The sequence below is a fragment of the Giraffa tippelskirchi genome, chromosome 4, assembly GCF_054371585.1.
Source record: "Giraffa tippelskirchi isolate mGirTip1 chromosome 4, T2T-mGirTip1v1.2.pri, whole genome shotgun sequence".
Taxonomy (NCBI): Eukaryota; Metazoa; Chordata; class Mammalia; order Artiodactyla; family Giraffidae; genus Giraffa; species Giraffa tippelskirchi.
Window position 1 is genome coordinate 36948007 of NC_137278.1, and position 24081 is coordinate 36972087.

The 24081-nt window shown below is 44.0% G+C and overlaps 1 non-coding gene across 50 annotated transcripts in view; it reads left to right on the forward strand.

Annotated features, from left to right (window-relative positions):
* LOC145546749 (uncharacterized) overlaps positions 1–22005 on the forward strand; it is a 61333-nt gene extending 39328 nt beyond the window's left edge. For 28 of the 50 annotated variants that reach the window (XR_014083232.1, XR_014083198.1, XR_014083228.1 and 25 more), the window contains one exon: positions 17436–17807. This is a non-coding gene — a transcript (uncharacterized LOC145546749). Of the gene's footprint in view, positions 1–1690; positions 1856–3839; positions 3947–4232; positions 4381–17435; positions 17808–20677 lie in introns of those variants that run through there. The other 22 variants (XR_014083217.1, XR_014083204.1, XR_014083211.1 and 19 more) reach the window with 4 other exon arrangements.
* Positions 22006–24081: the final 2076 nt, after the last annotated feature.

Here is a 24081-nt window from a genome sequence, read left to right on the forward strand (position 1 = left end):
GACTGTAGCCTACCAGGCTCCTTCGTCCATGGGATTTTCCAGGCAAGAGTACTGGAGTGGGGTGCCATTGCCTTCTCCGGATTTAAGGTAGACATGGTCTTAAACCAGCATTTCAACTTCTAGGTATTCATCCCAGTGGTAAATGTACAAAGATACATATTTGAGGATATTTACTACTACAGAGTTTATAAACCAATCAAAATAGCCATTGGTAAGGGACTGGTCAAATGAATTGTGGTATGTCCATACAATGATCCATGAAGTAAATCTTTAATTATTGACACAGAAAGATGGCTATAACAGATGCATGAAAAAATATATAGCATATGAACCTATTTCAGTTTAGATATAGTCATAACTATGTAGATATATTTTAAAAATCATGCAATGCATTAACAGAAATTATTTTTTCTGATTCAGAAAAAAATAGCCACTTTAAAAAAAATAGGAAATAACGAGTTGAGAGAGTAGCATTGAAACATATACATTACCGTATGTAAAATAGATAACTAGTGGTAAGTTGCAGTATAACACAGGGAATTCAACCTGGCTCTGTGACAGCCTAGAGGGTGGGATGGGAGGGTGGGGGGAGGTGCAAAAGAGAGGGGACATAAGTATACTTATGGCTGATTCATGTTGTTTTATGGCAGAGACCAATAGAACATTGTAAAGCAATTATCCTCCAATTAAAAGTAAATTTAAAAAATAGAACAGTTATAACAATATCTGAAATTAAGTAAATAGTAAATAGATTCTGACTTGAGGGTGATGGGTGGGCTGAAACCAGGCAGTTTTTTTTTTTTAACCTTGTTGAGCTAGGTAATGAATAGTGGTGATAAAAGTAGAAAGTTTTATAGTGTGAATGTATGAAATAAATGAAGTAAAAAATGAGGTTAGGGAAACAAGTTAGGAAGCTATAGTGGCAGTGCAGGCCTGAAATATGAAATAATAAGGCATCAACTGGGGTAAGCAGTAGTAGATTATAAGGAAAAGAACTAATCTGAAGGGCACTTCATAGAAGAAACCACTGATCTGATCATCTCTCAGGCAGGAAGAGGATAAAGAAGAAAAAATAAGTCACTGATAATGCCAGGGTGCCTGTCTACCCTGTGAAGTTGGACAGCTACCTGTCGTGACAGATATAGGGGTAACTGGAAAGGAGAAGCACTCTTTCTAGAAGAGAAGACAAACTTGTTTCTTGGGGGTTGAACTTGAAGGGCTAGAGGTACATCTGAAAGGAAATGTTCTTTAGGCTGGGGATTCCCATTTAAAGAAAAAGTTACATGTGAAAAGAGAGGTAATAGGTGAAAGTGGGGGCTCTAAATTTGATGCCCTTGAAATTCTTAGGGATGGGGTGGGTCATACTTGGTTCTCCCTTTCCTGTTAGCAGTCTTGACAGACTGGAGAGAAGTGTGCTGTTGGTCTCATTTGGAACCTGAGAACAGAGCTTGAGAGGTAGGATTGGGCAGTAATCATCATCATTTTAAAATCTCTCTGCCATTTACAAAGGCCATTATGTGCAGCAGTTTATTTAACACAATCCTGTATACTGTGTGTTATTTTTTTTACTCCTTTATAGAACTGAAGTTCAGTTAGTAAAATTAGGACTCAAACTAAGGTATGCGTGCGTGCTCAGTCACTTTAGTTGTGTCCGACTCTTTGTAACCTTATGGCTCCTCCTTTCCGTCAGGCTCCTCTGGCCATGGGGATTCTCCAGGCAAGAATACTGGAGTGAGTTGGCATACCCTCCTCCAGAAGATCTTCCTGACCCAGGGGTTGAACCCATGTCTCTTATTTATCTTGCATTGGCAGGCAGGTTCTTATCACTGGCACCACCTGTAAAGCCCAAACTAAGGTAAGGTATGTGAAGTGAAAGTCGCTCAGATGTGTCCAACTCTTTGCGACCCCATGGACTATACGATCCATGAAATTCTCTAGGCCAGAGTCCTGGAGTGGGTAGCCTTTCCCTTCTCCAGGGGATCTTGCCAACCCAGGGATTGAACCCAGCTCTCCCGCATTGCAGGTGGATTCTTTGCCAGCTGAGCCACAAGGGAAGCCAAAGAATACTGGAGTGGGTAGCCTGTCCTTTCTCCAATGGATCTTCCTGACCCAGGAATAGAACCAGGGTCTCCTGCATTGCAGGTGGATTCTTTACCAACTGAGCTGTCACTGAAGCCCAAAGATCTAGTATGTGTGTACTCACTCATATCTGACTCTGCACCATTTGGATGTAGCCTGCAAGGCTCCTCTTAACTGTGGGGTTTTTCAGGCAAGAATACCAGAGTGGGTTGCCATTTCCTCCTCCAGGGGATCCTCCTGACTCAGGAATCAAACCTGCATCTTCTGTGTCTCCTGCATTGCAGGCAGATTCTTTACCCACTGAGCCATAGGATACAGGCCTCAAATTCTGTTTCTCATGTCTTCACTCTCTGTTACTTAGAGATGAATTTTCCAAAGAGGGAAAAACTAGAGCAAAAGCTGTAACCTGGATATAGTGGTACACCACATTAAGATGTGGGAGGAAGATGAGAGCCAGGGAACACACCATCGCACTCATAGTCACTGCCCTGTCCCCTATCCCTTGTAGGCCCTGACATTCCTCTAACCAGAGAATGTTGGATGTTCCATTGAATTCAAGGGGGAAAAGTCCTAAGCTATTCATAAATAGCTTGAAGTATTTTAAGTAAGGTTGGACAGTTTGGTATTTTAAGTAAGGTTGGACAGTTTGGTTACAGCAGAATTTGTGTGGTGACTTGGTAGTTCATGAGATTCTGGCTTCATTCTTTTGAGAGCATTACAATAAAAGCATATTTACTTAGACCCATGAAGGAAGGACTTAACTAATTACATGAAAAAAGGGTTTCTTTGTGTGTGTGTGACATCATTAGGTTTGTTTACTTTTGGAATAACATGGTAACTTACTTGTGTATGCACTAGCTGGTAGAGAGCCAAAGAAGACCGGTTTCAATGAGTAGAAAAGCCTTCAATGAGTAGAAAATCAGACGTCTCTTAAGTCACTTCAGTTTCCCAACTGACAGTCATATTTATGGGATGAAATTGTTTAACTAACTGGTCCTGATAGCATAGACACAAAAAGCATTTGTCTCCTGTCAAGTTCTGGGTCACCAGGGTCCACTTTAGAGATGTTCTTAGGCAATTGACAGACTGCTGTCTGCTAAGAGTCCTGTAGGGTATCCTTGCAGCTGAGTGCTTGGAGTGTAGTGGGCAGTCACAGTGCTTGGAAACAGTGGGTGATTGAGTGGATAAGTGAGTGAGAGAGCAATCGTGTGAAGGACTGAAGGAATCTTTCGTCCAAGGCATGCTGAGTTGTGTAGAGCATTCTTTCCACAGCCTCACATTATAACTTGGCTAGGTGGTTTGGGGACAAGTCTTAAGACTCAAGATTTTGTAGCAGGGAGGGAGGAAATGGCACCATGGGAAGTTTTTGCTCTGAGCTGGTGACTCCACAGAGAGGGGACATTTCCAAAGCCAGTATGCTAGTGTGACTTGAGTCACAGTCACATGATCTCTCCTCCTAAAGAAAATCAGGCTGCTGAGACAGTCTGTGGGGCAAGTGGAGGTAGGAGAGTTCCTATTGGCAACCTGGATGTTTCTCAAAGAAGGCAGCTACTTTATAAGTCGTCTGTAGGAGGCTCTCCACCATCCTTCCTCCTCACTGCTTGAATTCTAAATCAGGAGCCTCTCAGGCTCATCCCTGGCTTTTGCCTGCCCAGCCTGGCCCTGCCCTCTGGCTGTGTGCCTGTGGTGATTTTTAGCCTGGCTGGAAATTACACCCTCTACAAGGTTAAAGCAAATTGGGAGGTTCTGGCTCTGGCTCCAGGGGGACCGGGGCCTGTCACCTGGCCCTGCCCTGTGTTTCCTGGCATGCTTTTCCTGGCCATCTTTTTACTTTTACACAGTCCTCCAAGCCCATATTTCTGCTTGGGTGAGGATTAAAGCCTGGCTTCTTCAGAGGGACGGTGGGCGCAGGAATGTCAGTACTTTAGAAGTATCTGACGCAATTGCATACAGATGATCTCATGTTGAGGGTGGTTGGGAGACAAGGACATGGAGACTTTTCATATTCACAAAAGGATTTACCACTTTTTTTTTTTTTTAAACATTAAACCTGCTTTTCAAAATCAGATTTAATTTTTATGCTTTAAATAATGTGCAGTTATTTGCATCAGAAAAAACTTTGGAGATTTTCTAGACAAATTTCCTTGTTTCAGAAATGAACAAAACCACGGGAGGTCTAGGAATGGCAAAGTGGCGCCTGTGCTTCGAACGCTCAGATTATGTGAAAGGAATTGAAGCAGACACTGCACTAGGGGAAGTCTCAGTCCCTCCTTGAGGAGCATTTCTTGGGCCATTTTTCAGGTAAGGGAGGGAAAAATGCATTCCTTCCCCTGGAATGCTCTGCTCACATCCCTCAGATTGGGTAATTCCTGCTCCCATTGGCTTTTACCTTAGTCTTTTCAGTCTGAAAACCAAATGACATGGTAACGTCTTAGTATTTGATATTCTTAAGGCGGGTTTAAATAAGTGAAAACCTTTATTACAGGATGTGAATGACTGAATGCAACTTTATTAAGTTAGCAAAATGTCATGGAGGATCTTCAAGGATCCTGAGTTAATTGGTTGAGTAGATTGATTTATTGTTAAAATTATCCAGTTTATAATAGGTACTTATAAAGTCTACTCATTTGTTTATCAATCACTTATTAACTGTAGAGTTATGTGATAATTTGACATAAAGTGATAGAGTATGACAGGTATAAGACTAATGCTGTGGGAACTCAGAGAGGAATGATTATTTTTAGCTTTTGGATCTAGAGAATCAGGGAAGTTTTGTGAAAACCGGTTTGTCTAACACTTTAAACAAACTTGCTTGCACCCTGGTCAGAAGTGGTGTTGATTACAAGGGGAAATCTATTCTCCTCATTCATATTATTAAAATTCAGAATTAATAGCAACACAGTGTATTTCTTTTCACTGTTTCTTTGCTAATCTCTAAAGCAGTTTTCCAAAGAACAGATCTTTGGTAAATAAGAGGAGTCCACTCTCTTTTATTAATAAGATAGTATCTCTGCAGCTGGCAGCTGGGGGCAAGGGTGGATCCAGTCAGGGAGGCTACTCTTGCAAGAAGCTTGTTTGAAGAGAGGAGTGTTAGTGAAGGAGGGATACAGGATCTAGGGAGGTCTATTTATTTTTTGAGACCCAAGCATGATCTTTCGCTGTGGGGAAAAAGTTAGTCGAGAAGGAGAAGTTGAAGATAGAAAAGACAATAACAATTGTTGAGCAAGTCTCCTGGGGAGAAGGGTCTGCTGTATCGAAAGCACTGGTAGAGAGATTAAACTTGAACTGAACAAAAGACAAGGCTGTTGCTGATTTTAATTGTATCACCACCACACCACCATCTATTGCTTTCCTACCTTTTGCTAGTACTCTGTTGAGCACTATCAAGTCTCTGATCAGGGCAAGGGGTATGGTGTCGGGGCGAGGGGTGTGATGGGCAGAAGGGTTTGGTAAGATTTTGGAGAGACATTTTCCTTCTGCTGGGCTTTGTGTTCTCTAGGCAGCAGAAATTGAGGTCATCTGCCAGGAGCAGGTGGGAGAGTGGGGACAGTGACATGGTTTTTAAAAGCTGTTGTGCTCATGGAGTGATCTGGAGACACGTTGGGGGATAATGGAGCAGTGCTGAAGACCCAGCTGATACTGGAAGCAGCACTTTCTGGAGGGAGCAGCCCTCATGACTAAGGATTGCTTTAGCAGTGCCCACTCAGCAACTTGGGGGTTAAAGCAAAGTATATTCATTTTCAGATAGGAGCTGTGTTCTATGGGCAAATGGAAGACTTGGAGCAGGAGGAGTTTGGGATATTAGTAGCAGAGTGGTCATCTAGTTGACTAGAGAAAGAAGTGAATCGAGGAGAGGACTGATAGGCGGCAAAGTGATGAGGGAGGTGGATATCGAGAGGCTGGAAAGCTCAGTGAAGTTGAAGAAGAAGCTGTAGATGAGATGAGAGGTCCTATATATAGAAAGATATAGGAGATCTTGAGCAGGCAGAAGGGCTGACTTAAAAGTGGAAAGGCAGACTGATCAAGGAGGCAAAGTCCTTGATGAGCGAGAGGTTAGTAACTTACAGTAATGAGGAGGAGGAGCATAGTTGTTTGGTATAGACCTCAGCAAATGAGGTTTTTTGTGTGTGTTTTTTTAAGGTTATAGGAATAAAACAGCATTGAGACAGACCATCTGTTTCTCGTTTGGATATCACTGGGTACTGAAGGATGATTTTATGGCAGAATCTTCATTGTCCAGAAACCAAGTTCCTTAAGGAGTGTCAGGTTTCAACTAGGGAAGAGATGTCCAGAAGCATCTTTTAGCCCTGCCTTCTGCACAGCTGGCTGAATACCATAGAGTTTTAGCACTTGGGAGGCAGGTAGTTCTGGCCAAATGGGACAGCCTCCACAAAGAACTGGGTCTGTAGGCAGAGTTTGCAGCAACAAGGACTAAGTACTCTTGCAGGGAAAATCCCATTTGGCCACTAGGGTTTTTTAACTGTTCAGGATCAGAGTGGGGCCAATGCTTATCTTCTGTGAAAGGCTGAAGGGAAACTTGAACAGTTTCTTGCTTGAAATACTAGCAGTTATTGGACTCGTGAGCCTTCTAGTCCTGTGGGGTCTGGAATGTATTTTTTCCCTCTGCAGTGACAGCAAATAATGCCCTAAGCCCACAGTTTGAAAGGGTCTGGAAATACTCATATTATTGTTTATAAAGATGTTTTTGAATTTTCAGTGGCTCAGGATTTTGATATTGTTAGTACATTACTCAAACATTTGAGAATGAAGCCTCCTAATAGATGAAAATGAGCAAGCAAGTAAAATTTCACATTTCTTTTGCTTTTTTCTTGATTAATTTACACCACCACTGTGGCTGTAAAACTAGATATGAACAGCTCAGAAAATGATTGCTTACTCAGCCATTTCACCACAGGAACCTACTAAGCACAGCTCTGTGGTCCCCAGCAGAAGAGGCTGTGTGGCTCAGAGCTTCAAGTGCATACTTTCTAAATTGTTCATAATTGCTTTTGCCACATAAAAATGAGAAACTACTATGTGACATAGCCAACATAAACAAAGATAGAAGACAGTCAGCAGGCTGGGAGAAGATTTTTGGGATGTATGTGATAGTGGATTAATTTCTATAATATATGCTGCTGCTGCTGCTAAGTCGCTTCAGTTGTGTCCGACTCTGTGCGACCCCATAGACGGTAGCCCACCAGGCTCCCCCGTCCCCGGGATTCTCCAGGCAAGAACACTGGAGTGGGTTGCCATTTCCTTCTCCAATGCATGAAAGTGAAAAGTGAAAGTGAAGTTGCTCAGTCATGTCCGACCCTTAGCAACCCCATGGACTGCAGCCTACCAGGCTCCTCCATCCATGGGAGTTTCCCGGCAAGAGTATTGGAGTGGGTTGCCATTTCCTTCTCCGCTATAATATATAAAGGGTTTCTAAAAATCGATAATGATAAGACAACAGACTCTATAGAAAATGGGCAAAGAATACAAGTAGACAAGTCAGTTCAGTTCAGTCGCTCAGTCGTGTCCGACTCTTTGTGACCTCATGAATTGCAGCACGCCAGGCCTCTCTGTCCATCACCAACTCCTGGAGTCTACCCAAACCCATGTCCATCGAGTCAGTGATGCCATCCAACCATCTCATCCTCTGTCGTCCCCCTCTCCTCCTGCCCCCAGTCCTACCCAGCATCAGGGTCTTTTCCAATGAGTCAACTCTTCGCATGAGGTGGCCAAAGTATTGGAGTTTCAGCTTCAACATCAGTCCTTCCAATGAATACCCAGGATTGATCTCCTTTAGGATGGACTGGTTGGATCTCCTTGCAGTCCAAGGGACTCTCAAGAGTCTTCTCCAACACCACAGTTCAAAAGCATCAATTCTTTGGTGCTCAGCTTTCTTCACCGTCCAATTCTCACATCCATACATGACCACTGGAAAAACCATAGCCTTGACTAGACGGACTTTTGTTGGCAAAGTAATGTCTCTGCTTTTAAATATGCTATCTAGGTTGGCCATAACCTTCCTTCCAAGGAGTAAGCGTCTTTTAATTTCATGGCTTCAATCACCATCAGCAGTGATTTTGGAGCACAAAAAAATAAAGTCTGACACTGTTTCCACTGTTTCCCCATCTATTTCCCAGTCACAGTGGGGCAAACTACAGTTTCGTTTAAAGAAGTGCTTATTCTTGAGCACAGTGTTCTCTGGATGAGAATGTTCATTGCATTGGTAAATATCCATGAGTAGGGACTGTGAAATGCTGTGTGGCCATGAAAACATCAGTGAAAAAAGCAAGTATACCCCACAGGACTGTGAAAATAGGGGTCAGTGAAAGTAGGGGTCCTGAGTTTTCTGGGGACAATTCCAGCTTTGTTTTCAGTTGATACAATTTTATTAAATTTGTCACAAAATGTGACTTTTATACCTATGTAAGGCCTGAATGTAAATAAATTCATATCCACCCCCCTAAAAAAGAAAAAAGCAAGTACAGAACAATATGACCAGAATGTTCCTATTTATGTATTTATTTTTTGAAAGATCTATTTCCTTATTTTGCTTTTTGGCTATGGTGGGTCTGTTTGCTGCACACAGGCTTTCCCTAGTTGCAGCGAGCAGGGCCACTCTTCATTGCAGTGCATGGACTTCTCATTGTGGTGGCTTCTCTTTTGGTACACAGGCTCTAGGCATGCGGGCTCAGTAGTTACAGTGTATGGGCTCAACAGTTGTAGCTCTCAGGCTTAGTTGCTCCACAGTATGTGGGATCATCCTGAACCAGGGTTTGAACCAGTATCCCTTGCATTGCAAAGTGGATTCTTAACCACTGGACTCCCAGGGAAGACTCCTACTTATTTTTTTTTTTTCAATGTTCTCATTTATTTGATTTGGAATGTATTCATCTTGTCTTAAATTTTATTAGAGGATTCCTTTAGGTTAAACAATATTTAAGGCTGTATTCTTTTTTTAAAAAAAATTGTATTTATTTATTTTTATTTATTTTTGGCTTTGCTGAGTCTTTATTGCTACACATGGGCTATTCTTTGTTGAGGGACATGGGCTTCTCATTGCGGTGGCTTCTCTTGTTGTTCAGTTGCTCAGTTGTGTCCGACTCTGTGCAACCCCATGGACTGCAGCATGCCAGGCTTTCCTGTCCTTCACCATCTCCCGGAGCTTGCTCAAACTCATGTCCATTGAGTTGGTGATGCCATCCAACCATCTCATCCTCTGTCATCCCCTTCTCCTCTGTCCTCAATCTTTCCCAGCATTAAGGTCTTTTCTAATGAGTTGGCTCTTTGCATCAGGTGGCCAGAGTACTGGAGCTTCAGTTTCAGCATTAGTTCTTCCAATGAATATTAAGGGTTGATTTCCTTTAGGATTGACTAATTTGATCTCCTTGCTGTCCATGGGACTCTGAAGAGTCTTCCCCAACACCGCAGTTCAGAAGCATCAATTCTTCAGTGCTCAGCTTTCTTTATGGTCCAACTCTCACATCCATACATGACTACTGGCAAAACCATAGCTTTGACTAGACGGACCTTTGTTGGCAAAGTAATGTCTCTGCGTTTTAATATACTATCTAGGTTTGTCATAGCTTTTCTTCCAAGGAGCAAGCGTCTTTTTAATTTCATAGCTGCAGTCACCATCTGCATTTCGGAGCCCATGGAGGGAAAAAAAAGCATTAGCTGCTGGGAATTTGCAGAAATTGTGGGAGGGTATTGGATGGGGGGGGTCCAGGCAGCTTTTATAAGGACTTGGACAGGGTGGTTGCAGCTGGCATATGATTGCTGTAGTGCCGTGTAACTCATAGAATGTTTGACAGTGATCCACCCCCCACCCCAAGATCTTTTCTATGGAGGTCTATTGGTTGGGTGCTCAAGGAACTATCCTGATACTCCCCTTCCTGCCCAGCGGAAGCTGTTTTCAGTCAGACTCCAAAAGGGAAGCAATACTTCCCAACAAAGGGCTTGTCATTCCCTTTCTTTCATGTAATTTACACAGACCCTGAGGAACTTGTCAAAGCCAAAGAGAGCTGTGGCCTTCACAGCTCCTCCAGCACTGAGTAGGGAGTGAAGGGAGGAGAAGGAGAAGTCTTTCACGAGATGTGAGACTTGAAGACTGCTCTGAGCAAGTACTTCAACAAATATTAAGACTCCAGTGAGTGCCCTAAAGATGCCAAGGTCTCTATGTAGCTGGATTGGAAACAGGGCAGATCCAGCCAATGCCACACTAAATAAGCATTCTTGCTCATTCCTCAGGAAGAAAGACCCAGTTGATGGAAGAACCTGTTGTTTCTTCTTAACATCCACTTAATTACAAACTTTGAGGACAGTAGAGATCGTGGGCTTTGACTGCCCAGCATCATTCTCCCTTCTTAGATAAGAGCAACTCAATTTTCCTTTGAGGGATCACCTCCTTCCTATTCTCAGATCAGTTATGGTGGAGTTAAGTCCATCCTCTGGCTCTAGGTGGAGGACACCTGACCATGCCAGTCAGAGAAGGGCATGGTCTCAAATTCAGGCCATTTGGGACTCTGGATTTTCATTGAAACTGTTAAATGAATTCTCATTTCTTTTCCAACTGGGTTGCTAAGCCTCTAGAATGTATGTAATCCTGAGGCTGTTGGTGACCATCTTGCTACCTCGGGGAATTCTGAAGACAACACAGGTGAAAGCTGAGCTGCAAGATTGAGAAATGGAGACTAATGACATCTTTCAAGCACCAGAAATCTAATCATGCCTGAAGTTAGTCTAAGTCTGGCTATCTCATTTACATGGGTCTAGGCTTCCTCCCACCCCCTTTTTTTTCATTTTGAAAGTTTGATTTGGATTTTTGACACCTGCAGCCGATTGAGTCTTAATTTGTGTCATGAATTATGTGTAGTTCTCATTGTAAAGTGTGGTTTGGCTCTTCTTAACATGGCCTTTTGTCCTACAGTGCTAAATTTTTAGTTTGCCATGTGAATCAAAAGAGGCCATAAGGAACCTGGCATTATCTTCTCTATACGGAAAAAATGGGAAGGAGGGAGGGGCATGGGAAAGAAGATGGGATGCTGAATTTAAAGAACCCTGAAGTCCCTAGGTACCTAGGAACCCTCAGACCCTATCTGGTCTTAGAACAGACCCTATCTATTCTAAGTGCCTCTAGAGTAATGATATGTTCATGTAATATTTTGATTAATGTCTCTGTTTCCCTCATTGACCTGGCAGTTCCATGAGGGCAATGATTTTACTAAATGTTACATCCCCAACAACTAGTCCAGCATGTGGCATTCAGCAAATGTTTATGGAATGAATTGACATGAGTAGTTGTACAGATTGGACAGATCCTCCTTGATTATTGGGGTTAGGATTGTGGCAGAATTGGCAAAAGCAGGGAAAGCAGTCCCTATCTCCTTTGTATCTCCTACACTACCCACACCCCCAACACAGAATTTTTGTCTTAAATGAGAGTTAATTTCTATTTGGTTGGGAAACCCTTTATCAAACCTTTAGTGCTTATGTTGTTATTAGAGCATTTTATCGAAGAATTAAATAGTGTGGTGGTTGACTTAATCTGTGGAAAGCCTTGCAGAGGAGTGGGTCAGATCTGTGTGATTAACAAGCAGTCTTGCTTGTTCCTTTGTCTTTATGAAATCATCTGTTTAACTGGGATAGTCCACCCTCACACAGGCTTGCCCAGAAATGTGTTGGAGACTGTAGGAAGGCCCAGGCAGTCAATGAGGGAGAGGCTGGGGATGTTGGAGACTTGACTGTCTTAACCAGAAACAAACACAGTAAAAGGTGGCCCTGGGAGGAGGGGACGGGTATCCTGAAGCTCACTCCTTCCTCCCTCCCCTCTGGACCGGGCCCAGCAGGAGCTCCAGGGCACAGTCCCACCCCCTGCCTCTCCACACAAAGCGTCCTCCTCCCAGCCGAGGCTGCGGTTCTTCCCTTCCCCCAGCCTGCTTTCCCTGAGATGAGGAGAGTGTTTCCCAAGGCCCATGTGACTTCCACTGGCAAGTGACGACTGCAGACGGTTTACCAGTCAGTAAAACTGCCAAAGGCTTTTGTGCTGTAATAATCCTTTTCCTGTTTAAAACTCGGGGGATTTTCTACTGTTGCCAATACTTTTTCAAGTCAGCAATTACAGTGTGGATTATGTAATGGCTAGGTATTAAAAATAGAAAAGACCAGAGTTTGCATCTATTTTAACCAAATGAAAACAGAGCAGAGGGAGGGGAAAAGAGGAGAGGGAGAGACCAGAGGAGGAGGGGGAAAGAAATTACGTGACAAGAAGCAGTGAGATCTCATCACGTGACCAGACAGTCCAGCCCACAGTTTACTCTGCCCTTCTGCCTTTCTTGGCCCGGGTCCACACTCCCACTAAAGGGTTCCTCCAGGAGGGGACCCTGCAGAGAATTCTGAGGACTCAAGACCCTCTTGGCTGTTCCTCAGCTCAGCCTTGGGGTGTTTGCCTGCCTCTGACAAGCAAAGTGACCAAGAGGGGGAAGAATTGAATTTGGTGTTCTCTTCCGTGTTCCCTTCTCTCCCTACCCCCGTCCCCCCCCCACCCCCCCGCAAGTCCAGGACTCCCGTGTCTTGATTTCCAAGGTCTTAGAGCTCTGCTTGTTTCTCTTGTTGCAGTGTTAGCATCACGGGATGGTTTATGGAGTAGTCTTTAGCATCCCAGGTCTCTATCAGTCCCTTGCCAAAGCCACCCCAAATAAATATATAATGTAATTGAAACCCCTGTATTCACTATGAAAAATGGCTTCAGACCCTCCAGTGCTCCTGCTTCCCCACCCCAACTCCTCTTCCTACTGGATTGCTATATCTCTAAACCCTTCAGGTGGTGCATAGGAATTCAGAGGCTACCACTGATTTATTCTTATGTGACTTCTCCTCGCTAATCCCCTACCCCTACCCTGAATCAGGAAATCTTTTTGTTTTCCAAGAGACCTACTGAATTACTTTAAGTACCTCTAATGGTGAAATTTTAGGTGCCAGGTCAGTCTGGAGCAAGGAGGATATTTTTGGAAGGGGGCTTCTAAGAGTCTGACAGATCATCAAAATACACCGGGCTCTCTACTATGTCACCATTTATACGGAGGAACCCACGGAGGAAGGTTTTGAGTTAATCACTTATACATAGTATTTGAGCCTATAGAGAGCCTATCCTGAAAGTATCCTACCTCATAGGTCTTGGGTGGCAGGGATTGATGGGTACTTTGAAGAAGAAGCTCACTGTTTCCAAAGAGTGAACCCAGATATGTTTGATGGGGTTAGGGAGAGAGACCTAAAAGGCTAGATTGTCAATAGAATCAGTTGCAGGCATTATTAGAAAGTTACTTCCTCATCATTACTTCTATCCGCTCTTGCACCTGCCCCATCACACTTCATTCTCAGAATCTTCATCTGCACTGGAGGTGGAAGAGAGTGTCAGCAACTCAGAATAACACTGGTCCCAGCTCCATCCAACTCTACCCAGCCCTGCCCAAAGTAGAGGGAGTGCAGTGAAAGGAAGAGGGACCTAATTTGTGAATTTTAGGCATCATTTCACTAGATAGGAAGGGGAACCTGGGGACCTTCCTTAGGGCCTTTCAAATCATAATACCAACCTAGACTGGGAAATGTCCATGGAGTGGCACGTCTCTTGTTGGTTTTTAAGTCTTTGATTCTGGATTCCTGTTCACATTCTAACCAGAGGCTGACTTTGGTAAGGACTGCCAAACATCTGATATGGTCCAGATTTTAATTCTTCCAACCCACTGTGTCCATTAATGCACTTGAACATGCCTGATCAAGTTCCTGGCCTTGGGTGTGGTCAGGGTCAGTGCTGCATCAGTCATCTGTTATCTGGACAGGCTGGTCACTCCAGACCAGGCAGTCAGCAGAAGTTGGAGGTCACAGTGAGTATCTGCCTTCTATATCCCATCCCACTCCTGAGACTTTAGCAAGGTAAGGAGTCCACTGAAGTACCTGCCTTAGGGGCTGCCAGGGGCTTGAGTCAGTCCAGGACCAAATCATTAGCAGGGTTCACAAAAGGAACTCTTTGTGCCTAAACTCAACTCTGTGCTGTGGCCTTCTTCCCATTCCCACCCCCATGGATAAGACCATAAGGAGACATCGTAACTTAGCCACAGCACCTGCCCCCATCATACTTCATTCTTAGAGCCTTCATCCACACTAGGGGTGGAAGAGAGTGTCAGCAACTCAGAATAACACTACTCCCGGCTAGTTGGGTACACTGGTCATCCCTATCCTTTTTCTGAAAGGGGTCACCTTTTCTCTCATTAAAGTATCCAAGGTATTTTCACCCCTCCACACACAAACACACACAGACACGTGTGCACACATAGAAGTGGTGCTTCTAGTGTCTGTTGCTTAAGATAGTACTAGTAGTCACAAGCTGGTATGGACTGAGTAACACTTCAGTTCAATTCAGTCGCTCAGTCATGTCTGACTCTTTGTGACTCCATGGACTGCAGCACGCCAGGCCTCCCTGTCCATCACCAACTCCCGGAGCTTGCTCAAACTCACGTCCATTGAGTTGGTGATGCCATCCAACCATCTCATCCTCAGCCTTCAATCTTTCCCAGCATCAGTCTTTTCCAAAGAGTCAGTTCTTTGCATCAGGTGGCCAAGTATTGGAGTTTCAGCTTCAGCATCAGTCCTTCCAATGAATATTCAGGACTAATCTCCTTTAGGATGGACTGGTTGGATCTCCTTGCAGTCCAAGGGACTCTCAAGAGTCTTCTCTCCAACACCACTGTTCAGAAGCATCAATTCTTCAGTGCTCAGCTTTCTTTATGGTCCAACTCTCACATCCATACATGACTACTGGAGAAACCATAGCTTTTGATTATATGGACCTTTGTTGGTGAAGTAATGTCTCTGCTTTTTAATATGCTGCCTAGGTTTGTCCTAGCTTTTCTTCCAAGGAGCAAGTGTCCTTTAATTTCATAGCTGCAGTCACAAGCCAGGGGGAGCGGTTAAGTAGATTTAATTTTTGTTTATTTGGCTGCATTGACAAATTTGAGACACAGTAGTGCTTCTGTAATATGGGACATTCATATGGGCCACGAGCAAGGTGTAAATGGTAGATCTCTTGCAGTAACTCCATGGCCGGGGTCAGAGCTCGACAACTATCTCCCTTTACAGCACACAGTACCACGCCCCTCAGACCTCCTCTCAGACCTCCTCTCGGTCTGATTCTGACGTCAGATTCAGAAATAAGCTTGGGAAATGAGCCAAGACAGGCTGAGGGTTGGGCCTCAGGACTCCAACTATTTGTCAACAACTCCTTTGGCTGGAAGTACCAGGAGGTGGGAGTGAGCAGAGGTGGTGTAGCATCTGATATGACTGCAGCCACACCTTGAGCTACTCTGTCAGCCAGCAAAGTATGGGGGTGGGGAGAGGGAGACGAGAGGGAGGAAGAGGGGGAGGAAGGAGAGGGGGAGAAGTGAGGAGGGGAGGGAAGGGGAAGAGGGTGAGGGGCTTGTAGCCAGGGCCTGGGAGCTGGGCAGAGCCAGATTGACAGGGATGCCTCTGTTTCCACCAGGGACTGAGACTTTTTCCTTCGGGGACTGAGATGGAAGTGTTTGAGGTGCTAGTCTTGGGAAAGTCAGCAGGGGATGTGCTGGCAGCCTTGGGATAATCTGAGTCCAGGCTGACCAGGGTTGCTAAACACAGAGCTGTGCCAGCCCTTCCTCTGTACCCTCTTTCCTTCCAACCAGTCAGACAGGCCTAGGCTCCAAAAACTCTTGTTTTGTCACAAAAGAAAAGATGAGGAACAACTCACTAACACTTCCTGCCCTGAGGGGTTTGCATTTTAATTTTTTTTTTAAAGTTTTTATTTAATTATATGGCTGCACTGGGTCTTAGCTGTGGCATGTGGGATCAAGTTCTCTGACCAGGGATCAAACCCAGGGCCCCTGCATTGGGAGCATGGAGTCTTAGCCACTGGACCACCAGGGAAGTCCCAGGGGTTTGCATTTTAAAAGGATACTTTCAGAGTATTATTACTATTAGTATCACTAAAAATGTTAACTTCTCCTCTAGTCAGTTTTGGTCATTTAAAATTTTTTCTAAAAAGTCAGAAAAAACGTAAAAGCATAAATTTCCAGTCTTGTTTCCATATATACTGTATTTAATCTTCCTTTCTTCATTCCCAGCATTTTTTTTTTGGCCAGGATGTGCCCCATATGGGATCTTAGTTTCTCATCCTGGGGGTGGAGCTCACACCCCCTGCAGTGGAAGCATGAAATCTTAACCACTGGACTGCCAGGGAAGCCCCTCATGCCTTTTGTTTATGATTAGTTTTGTTAGAGGTCTATTTTCTAATAACTAGCTTTTGTGTTATCTCTATTTTTTTTTTGTTTTCTATTTCATTGTTTTACTTTTTAATCAGTTTTAAACTAGTTTTGTAGTTGAAAAATAATACAAAAGGATGGACAAAAGATTAAAAAAAGAGAATTTTATGTGACTTATAAGAAAAGACCTTACTTACAGGTAGAATAATGCATCTTAAGGTGGACCTCTGGGCTTGAGTGGGGATGGGAGACATCTTAGAGTGCGTGCCCCGCGGAGGGAAACCTGGATTGCAACCCGGAGGCTGCTGCTCCCACCTGTGATTTAGTTACTGGTATTAGTCAAGGTACAGACCTCTGCTTCCTCCCCGGTATACTGTGACTAATAAAAAATGGCCCCACCTGTCTTAATCATTCGCTGTATCAATTCAGGTACTGAGTGTGAGGGAGATAAAACACCTGAACTTGCTCTCTTCCCTGTGCCCCCAGTCTGTCTGCTACCGCAGGTGGCAGGGAGGAGTTGTGGGTGAACCCAGCCTCACCTGGGAGGACTGCCTTACCAGGCTCTGGTGTGTAGCCTTAAAGGAACATTTTATTGAAGGGAAGGAAAGTATCTTATTTTCTCTTTAGCTCATTGTGCCTGCTCCCTTATCTCTTTTTCAGCTAGGTGTTGTTTTTTATTTTTAGGTGTTTTATAATTCTTTTTCTGTGGAGAAGTGAGTGGGAGGGGTAGGTGTGCTGGGAACAAGCCCAAAGAACTGGGAGTCAGGAACCAGGTGGTCTGTATCTACAGTTTTCAAATGTTTTGGTCTTGGGACCCTTTTTATGCTCTTAAAAATTATTGAGGACTTTAAATATTTTTATTTATGTGGATTGTAGCTGTAGATATTTACCATAGTACAAATACGAAAAAAACTAGTAAAAACTGAGGCTTTAAAATTAGTTGTTTATTATTTTAAAATAACAGTAACAAATCTTTTACATGTTAACATACTTCTTATAAAAATATATTTTCTAAAAGAAAAAAGAACAGTTGTATTGTTTTATAGTTTTGCAAATCTCTTTTTTTTTCCCCCACAGGCTGCTCCATGTAGCATGTGGGATCTTAGTTTCTAGACCAGGGATCGAACCCACGCCCTCTTCATCTGAAGCATCACTGGACCACCAAGGAAGTCCCAGCAAATCTCTTTAATGAATAGCCTAATAGAAGACAGCTGGATTCTCATGCCTGCTTTTGTATTCAATGATGTATTGCTTTCCTTGAAGTAGATGAATGAAATTCAGCTTCATACAGATTTGTATTTGGAAAAAGTAAGAATATTTTAAGAGTCTTTTCAGATAATTGTGGATATCTTTTTATTTGAAGTCATATTTTGATATGACCTTTTGATAAAGGTCATATTTTGATAAAGACCTTTATTTGCTTTACACAGCAATAAAAATCATATATTATACATTGTGTGTGTGTGAAGTCAGTCACTAACTCACGTCTGACTCTTTTGTGACCCCCCTGGACTGTAGTCTGCCAGGTTCCTCTGCCCATGTAATTTTCCAGACAAGAATACTGGAGTGGGTTGCCATTTCCTACTCCATGAATATATTTTTTGATATGTCACCAGAATTGGACAGATGGCATTTTCTGAAAGGTTAGTTGCAGTGTGAGATCTGAAATCATATCAGTGAATTTCTCATGCTCAGTTATATTAGGGCTTCCTTGTGGCTCAGCGGTGAAGAATCCACCTGCAGTGCAGGAGACATGAGTTTGATCCCTGGGTCAGGAGGATGCCCTGGAGAAGGAAATGACAATCCACTCCACTGTTTTTGCCTGGAAAATCCCATGGACAGAGGAGCCTGGCAGGCTACAGTTCATAGGGTCGCAAAGAGTCAAACACTTCTTGGTGACTAAACAGCAGCTATATTAAAGTCTGTTGGTCTGTCTTGTGCATTGAATGGGTCTTTTATTCATGCCTGATTTTCTAACATAGTGCATTGGGCATTGGAAAATAATGGCTCAGTGATTTATGCAAATCTTCCAGATATAGACCCATTTCAGTTCATAATACCACATTTGTTATTATTACCACTAATTTCATCACCAAATTTAGATATTGGGAAGCTGTCAAGCTCATTCTGTCAACAGTTTTCACTTGACAGCTCAAATTTTATCAGCAAAAAATACTAGCGGTTTCTTGATTTGACAAGCTCACTTCATTTTTGAGAACACTTCTTCCAGTACCCAAGTCTGAATTATCAAAGTTTGTCAATAGTTCTAATAAAAATGATGTACCCCCCCAAAAGCAGATAGTTTAGCTCTCCACGCAAACAATAACATAAATGCATTCAGTACTTCAGCACAAGTGATTTGTGCACAGGCTCATAACAAGATGTGTACTCAAGGGTCATGTTTTAATAATTATTGCTCCATTATAGACATTCTTAGGTGAAGTTGACCTTTTTATTAAAACATAAGTGCTTGGGAATGAAGAATATGACTTTGTTGATTTGTGTTAAGGCCCCAGCAGTTTTATCTCCTGTTGCTTTTGTGTTAGTACAAATGTCAACAAAGTGAACACTACAAAAAAGTCTTGGTATTATTAAAAAAAAAAAGTCTTGGTATTATTATGGACTCCCCTTGCTGCTCCCACTGCCTGCAGGAGTCCAGAGATCATAATACAATAGACACTGATCTGTGTGATCATGGGCAGTGATGACTTGTGGGCTCCAACACCTCAGTGAGCCTTCCTGGGTCTCAGTTTCTTCAACTGCATGAGGGGCCTGGTTGGATTCTTAGTTTTTCCATACTGTTGGACCCTATTTGCTAGTCCTTGGAGCCACTTCTCCCGCAACAGCTGTGCTACAGCTCTGTTCTCTCTCCCTCTTTCATGTCTGATTTTCTCTCCGTAGCTCCCCGTCAGCCCACCTCTTATAGGTGGGTGTCCTTGTTTCATGTGCTCCTTCACTCCCTGGGTGATCTTACACCTTCCCTGGTCTTTAACCATCACCTGCAGGCTGACAGCTTCCAAATCTCTATCTTTAGTCCAGCTATCTGTCCTGGGCTCCAGTGATTCCAGCTTCCCCTCGTACCTCTTCAGTATGCTTATAGGCATGTCACTGGCAAATTTCATCATTTTCCTCCACACATTGCCTTCTCTTCCAGAATAGCCAGTGTTGGTTAATCCTTCATCCACCTAACCACTTAAACCAAAAGCTCAGGAGCTATTCCCCCCTTATCCCGTTCCCTTACTTCCATCGTCTAATCACCCAGGCCTATCGGTTCTGCTGCCTAAGTATTTCCCCTCACTCCCTGCTCTCCAGCTCTTCCACTACTGCCTTGGATAGGCCCTCATCATTTCTTAAACTATTGCAAGAACCCTCTTCCTGGTCCCCTGTCTTCCCTTTCAAACCCATACTCTAGCTTGGGCTGGAAACCATGCAAGTTTTTGTTTTCCCATTAAGTTCATATTGTGGACTAACATATCAGGCATTGTGCTGGATCCTGGGGATACAACATAGAGAAGACACACAGAAGGCACGATCCCTTGCCTTCAGCACGCACAGTGTATGAAGGGAGAGAAAAACATAGAGGACACAGGAAAGCATGACAGTGTTCAGAGATTGGGGGGTGCTTGGGAACCCCTAGAAGCTTTAATTGAAGGTTAGCTAAGTTCAAGAGGTGGCCAAAGAACAACTTCTGGAGGAAGCAACACTCAAACTGCGCAACTGGGTGGGAGTTAGCTAGGAGTGGTGGGAGTGTGGTGGTGAAAAAGCTTTCCTAGTGACTTGATCATCCCATTTCCCTGCTTAAGGTGCCCTTCTGAGCGTCACCACTGCCTGTAGGATAAAGTTCAAATTCCTTACCATGGAACACAAACTTTGTGGCCTCTTAACCATTACCCTGTATTCACCCGGAGCTGCTTTCAGTTCCCCTAAACCCTGGCTCACTCCCTCACAGTTCCTGGCTTTTGCATACAGGATTCCTCACATCCTCCACCCTTTCCACCCACTCTGAGTTACCTGTTGTCAGCTGACTCAGGAGACCTTCCCTGACCTCTCCCATACAGACACTGTGGCTCCATCGCCTGTGCTCCCCACCTGTGCACACACCTGGACTTGTGTTCATTTATCACATCATTAGAGCCCAGCTGAGTGTCTCTGACTCTTGCTCCTATTTGTCAATGCGAGATCCTAGGTCCTGCCTGGTTCCCACTCGCTCACCCCATGATCATTTTGGGGATCCTCAGGGTGTGTGTCTCCCATGTGCTGATGGATAAGTTTAGTTTAACCCCTTACCCTCACTCCCACTATCTTTTCTCTTTGTCCAGCTCTGCAATCTCTCTTTGCCCCTGCCACACCCCATGGAACTATCAGATCTGCTGGACAATACCACACCCATCGGGCACACTGCACCTGCTAAGAGCCACTGATAGTCCTGTTGGCATGAAGTCAGCCAGCTCTCTAGTATCAGAGCAGGGCAGTAGGGCCTTTGGTACCCCTACTGCCTTACAGAGCCATCAGTTTCAGTTCCACAGGTACGTCTATAAATCACAACTACCATCCTAGCTTAGAATTACCTCCATTCCACAGAGCAAAGCTTTTGTCTCTGGGTCAGCTCATTGTACCTATCTCCTCCTTCCTTTAGAAAGTTATTTCCCAACAGGCGCCTCAACCCATAATGCAAATAGCTTCCCAAGGCACCAGTGGGCCAGACAGGTGTCATCTTTATCACCTTCCATCCCCAGCCTGAAGGTAAAAAATGTATGGATATTATTTATTTAAAATAATAGATTATATAAACAATACTGAATTTAGCTTAATCATTACAAATCCAAGCAGGTTAGAGATTCATAGAATAATACTGTTAAAGCTCCTCCTCCATCCCTACCCCTGTCTTAAAGTTTACATTCCTGGTAGGTACTGGTGGGTTAATTATTTGCCAGAAATGTTCAGACTCTGCTTTGCATTTACACATATGTGTGGCTTGCATAAAACTTGAGAAAGGAATCTCTTTTTTTCCCTCCCTGGATTTTCCCCCTTTCCACTCTCACATTCATGGAGCTAATTTCTTCTTGAGTCAGCTCTCCAGATTGGAAAAAGGAATCATCCTTAGGGTGTCTCTGGCTTTTGTGTGTCAAAAGCTTACACACTTAGGGAAACTTTAGGATGTGTAGAATAGCTCATGGAAGAAAAAGGATTCTCTTCCTCAGGATGAATGCTTTGACTAGAAACAAGATGGAAGAATGATTTCACTTGAGTGGCAAGACCCTAACTCTTTGCAGCCTTACCCTCTGCGGACCGGATGGGGGCAGGAGACACAGAGGAGAAAGATCTGAGGTGTCTGGAGCCCTGCCCCACGTTCTAGCAGCTCACGTGGGCAGGCAGAAGTGAGGGCCCAGAGAGTGATGGCCACATGGTGGGGCCAAGCTGGGGGGACACAGGCAGCCTGGTCCAAGATTCCTGGCTGCCCATAGTGGCCAAGAGCAGCAGAAGTTACTAGATCTGGCCTCAGCCCGCTTCACAACTGCCTCCAGTGTCCCATGTCTGGCTCTTCTCAGTGTTCAGACATAACTAGCATTAAGCTTCCTGTCGGCAGGTTGGAAACACCATAAACACTGTGTTGAGTTATAGAAACTAAAGTTTGATTTCTTGCGCATCTGAATTTGTGAACTGAAATTTGTTCCTGTGGCTTGTACCATTCATATTTTGCCACTTGTGAAAATGATTTCACAATATATCTTGAAAATGTTTCCACAGAAGTAGATATATATTTATCCTTTAAAAAAAAAAACTATTATTTTTTTAAAACACAGGCTCAGAGTAGGAAATTCTAACAATACTGCAGGAGAAAGCAAAAATTCTCCAGTCATCTATTCCCACTCCCTAGATATAACTGGAGAAGGCAATGGCACCCCACTCCAGTACTCTTGCCTGGAAAATCCCATGGATGGAGGAGCCTGGTAGGCTGCAGTCCATGGGGTCGCTAAGAGTTGGACACGACTGAGCGACTTCACTTTCACTTTTCCCTTCCATGCACTGGAGAAGGAAATGGCAACCCACTCCAGTATTCTTGCCTGGAGAATCCCAGGGACGGCGGAGCCTGGTGGCTGCCGTCTATGGGGTCACACAGAGTTGGACATGACTGAAGCGACTTAGCAGCAGCAGCAGCAGATATAACTACTGCTAACAGCTTCTTGAGTGTTCTAGAAATTTCCCATGAAGATAAAGACATGTCCGTTTCTATATAGCTCTTTTTATATACAAATAATCTCAAGCTACAGGTGCTTATCTGCAGCTCTTTTGATTCTTTATTTAACAATTTGACCTTTATTGTTAAATAAGTTCTATTATTTAAATAGATACAGTTCAACTTTCTTTCAGTGATGCCCAGTATTCCGTAGAATGGATGTGCCACATGTTTTTAACCAGTTGATACATAAATTTCCAGGTTTTTAGCTATTATTAATCAAGGGCACGATGAATATCACAATAGCTAGCATTTATTGATCACAGATACCATTCTTAGCATATGGAAAGTCATAACCCTTGTAACAGCCCATTGAGGTATAGGCCCTGTTATTGCCCCTGCTTCACAAATAAAGGGACTAAGCCACACAAGAGGTCAATAACTTTCCCTCGGTCACGTATCTGGTGGTGCTGCATCTGGAATTTGAACCAGGCATCAGGTCCCAAGCCTAAACTTTAGATTAGTACCCCACAGCCCTGTGTGATGTACACCTGTGCTAATATCTCCATAGATGGGTTTGTAGCAGTTGCAAATGCTGGGTCAAAATAAATGCATGATAAACTTCAACAGTGCTAAGCGGTTAGAAGCCTATATTATGAAGAGAGCAATGTGCTTCTTTTCAGAATCAAGTACAGAGGCCACTTGTTTTCTGAGAAGAGAGGGGCTACACCTCTTGTGCCCAGAGACCTCACTAGGTAAGGGGGTTTTCTCTGCCGTGGTGAGGGCTTCAGTTCTGCCTCCTATCTGGCCTTCTCTCTGGGCTAGACTATGCTCCCAGGAGCCTTGGTAGCCATGCCTATGCCCTTTAACGAAGGCCACAGCCACAGGCTGCCAGAGAAGTCAGCCCCTGGACCCCTTTCCTCCCTGTGCCCTCTTGGTCTCAAGGGCGAGTGTACCTCCCAGCTAGGAGATGGCCCAGACTCCAGTATCCTGTTTATCTGAAAGAAGAGAAGAGGGTAGCCATCTAGAGAAACAAGTTGGCCACTGTTTACTTCCCCACCTGAAGCTCCTACATCTAACTATAAGGGGCATCAGCAAGGGCCTTCCAGGTCTGGATACACACTGGACCTTCACAGAGGTGTGAGATCAGAATACGTGGTATAGCTTCTCCTTGGCAGTGGTTTTTATAGGACTGTGTCATTAATGTTTAGTCACTCAGTCATGTCTGACTCTGCAACACCATGGGCTGTAGCCCACCAGGCTTCTCTGTCCATGGGATTTCCCAGGCAAGAGTACTGGAGTGGATTGCCATTTCCTACTCCAGGGGATCTTCCTGACCCAGGGATCGAACCTGAGTCTCTAGCGTTGCAGGTGGATTCTTTACCCACCAGGGAAGCCCTAGGATTGTCAGTGGTTCTCAAATGGGAGCCATTTTGCCTTCACCGGCACCACCAGGAGATATTTACCAATGTTTGGGGATGTTTTTCAATGTCACAACTTGGTGGGGGGGTGAGGTGGGGTGTGCTGCTGGCATCCAGTGGACAG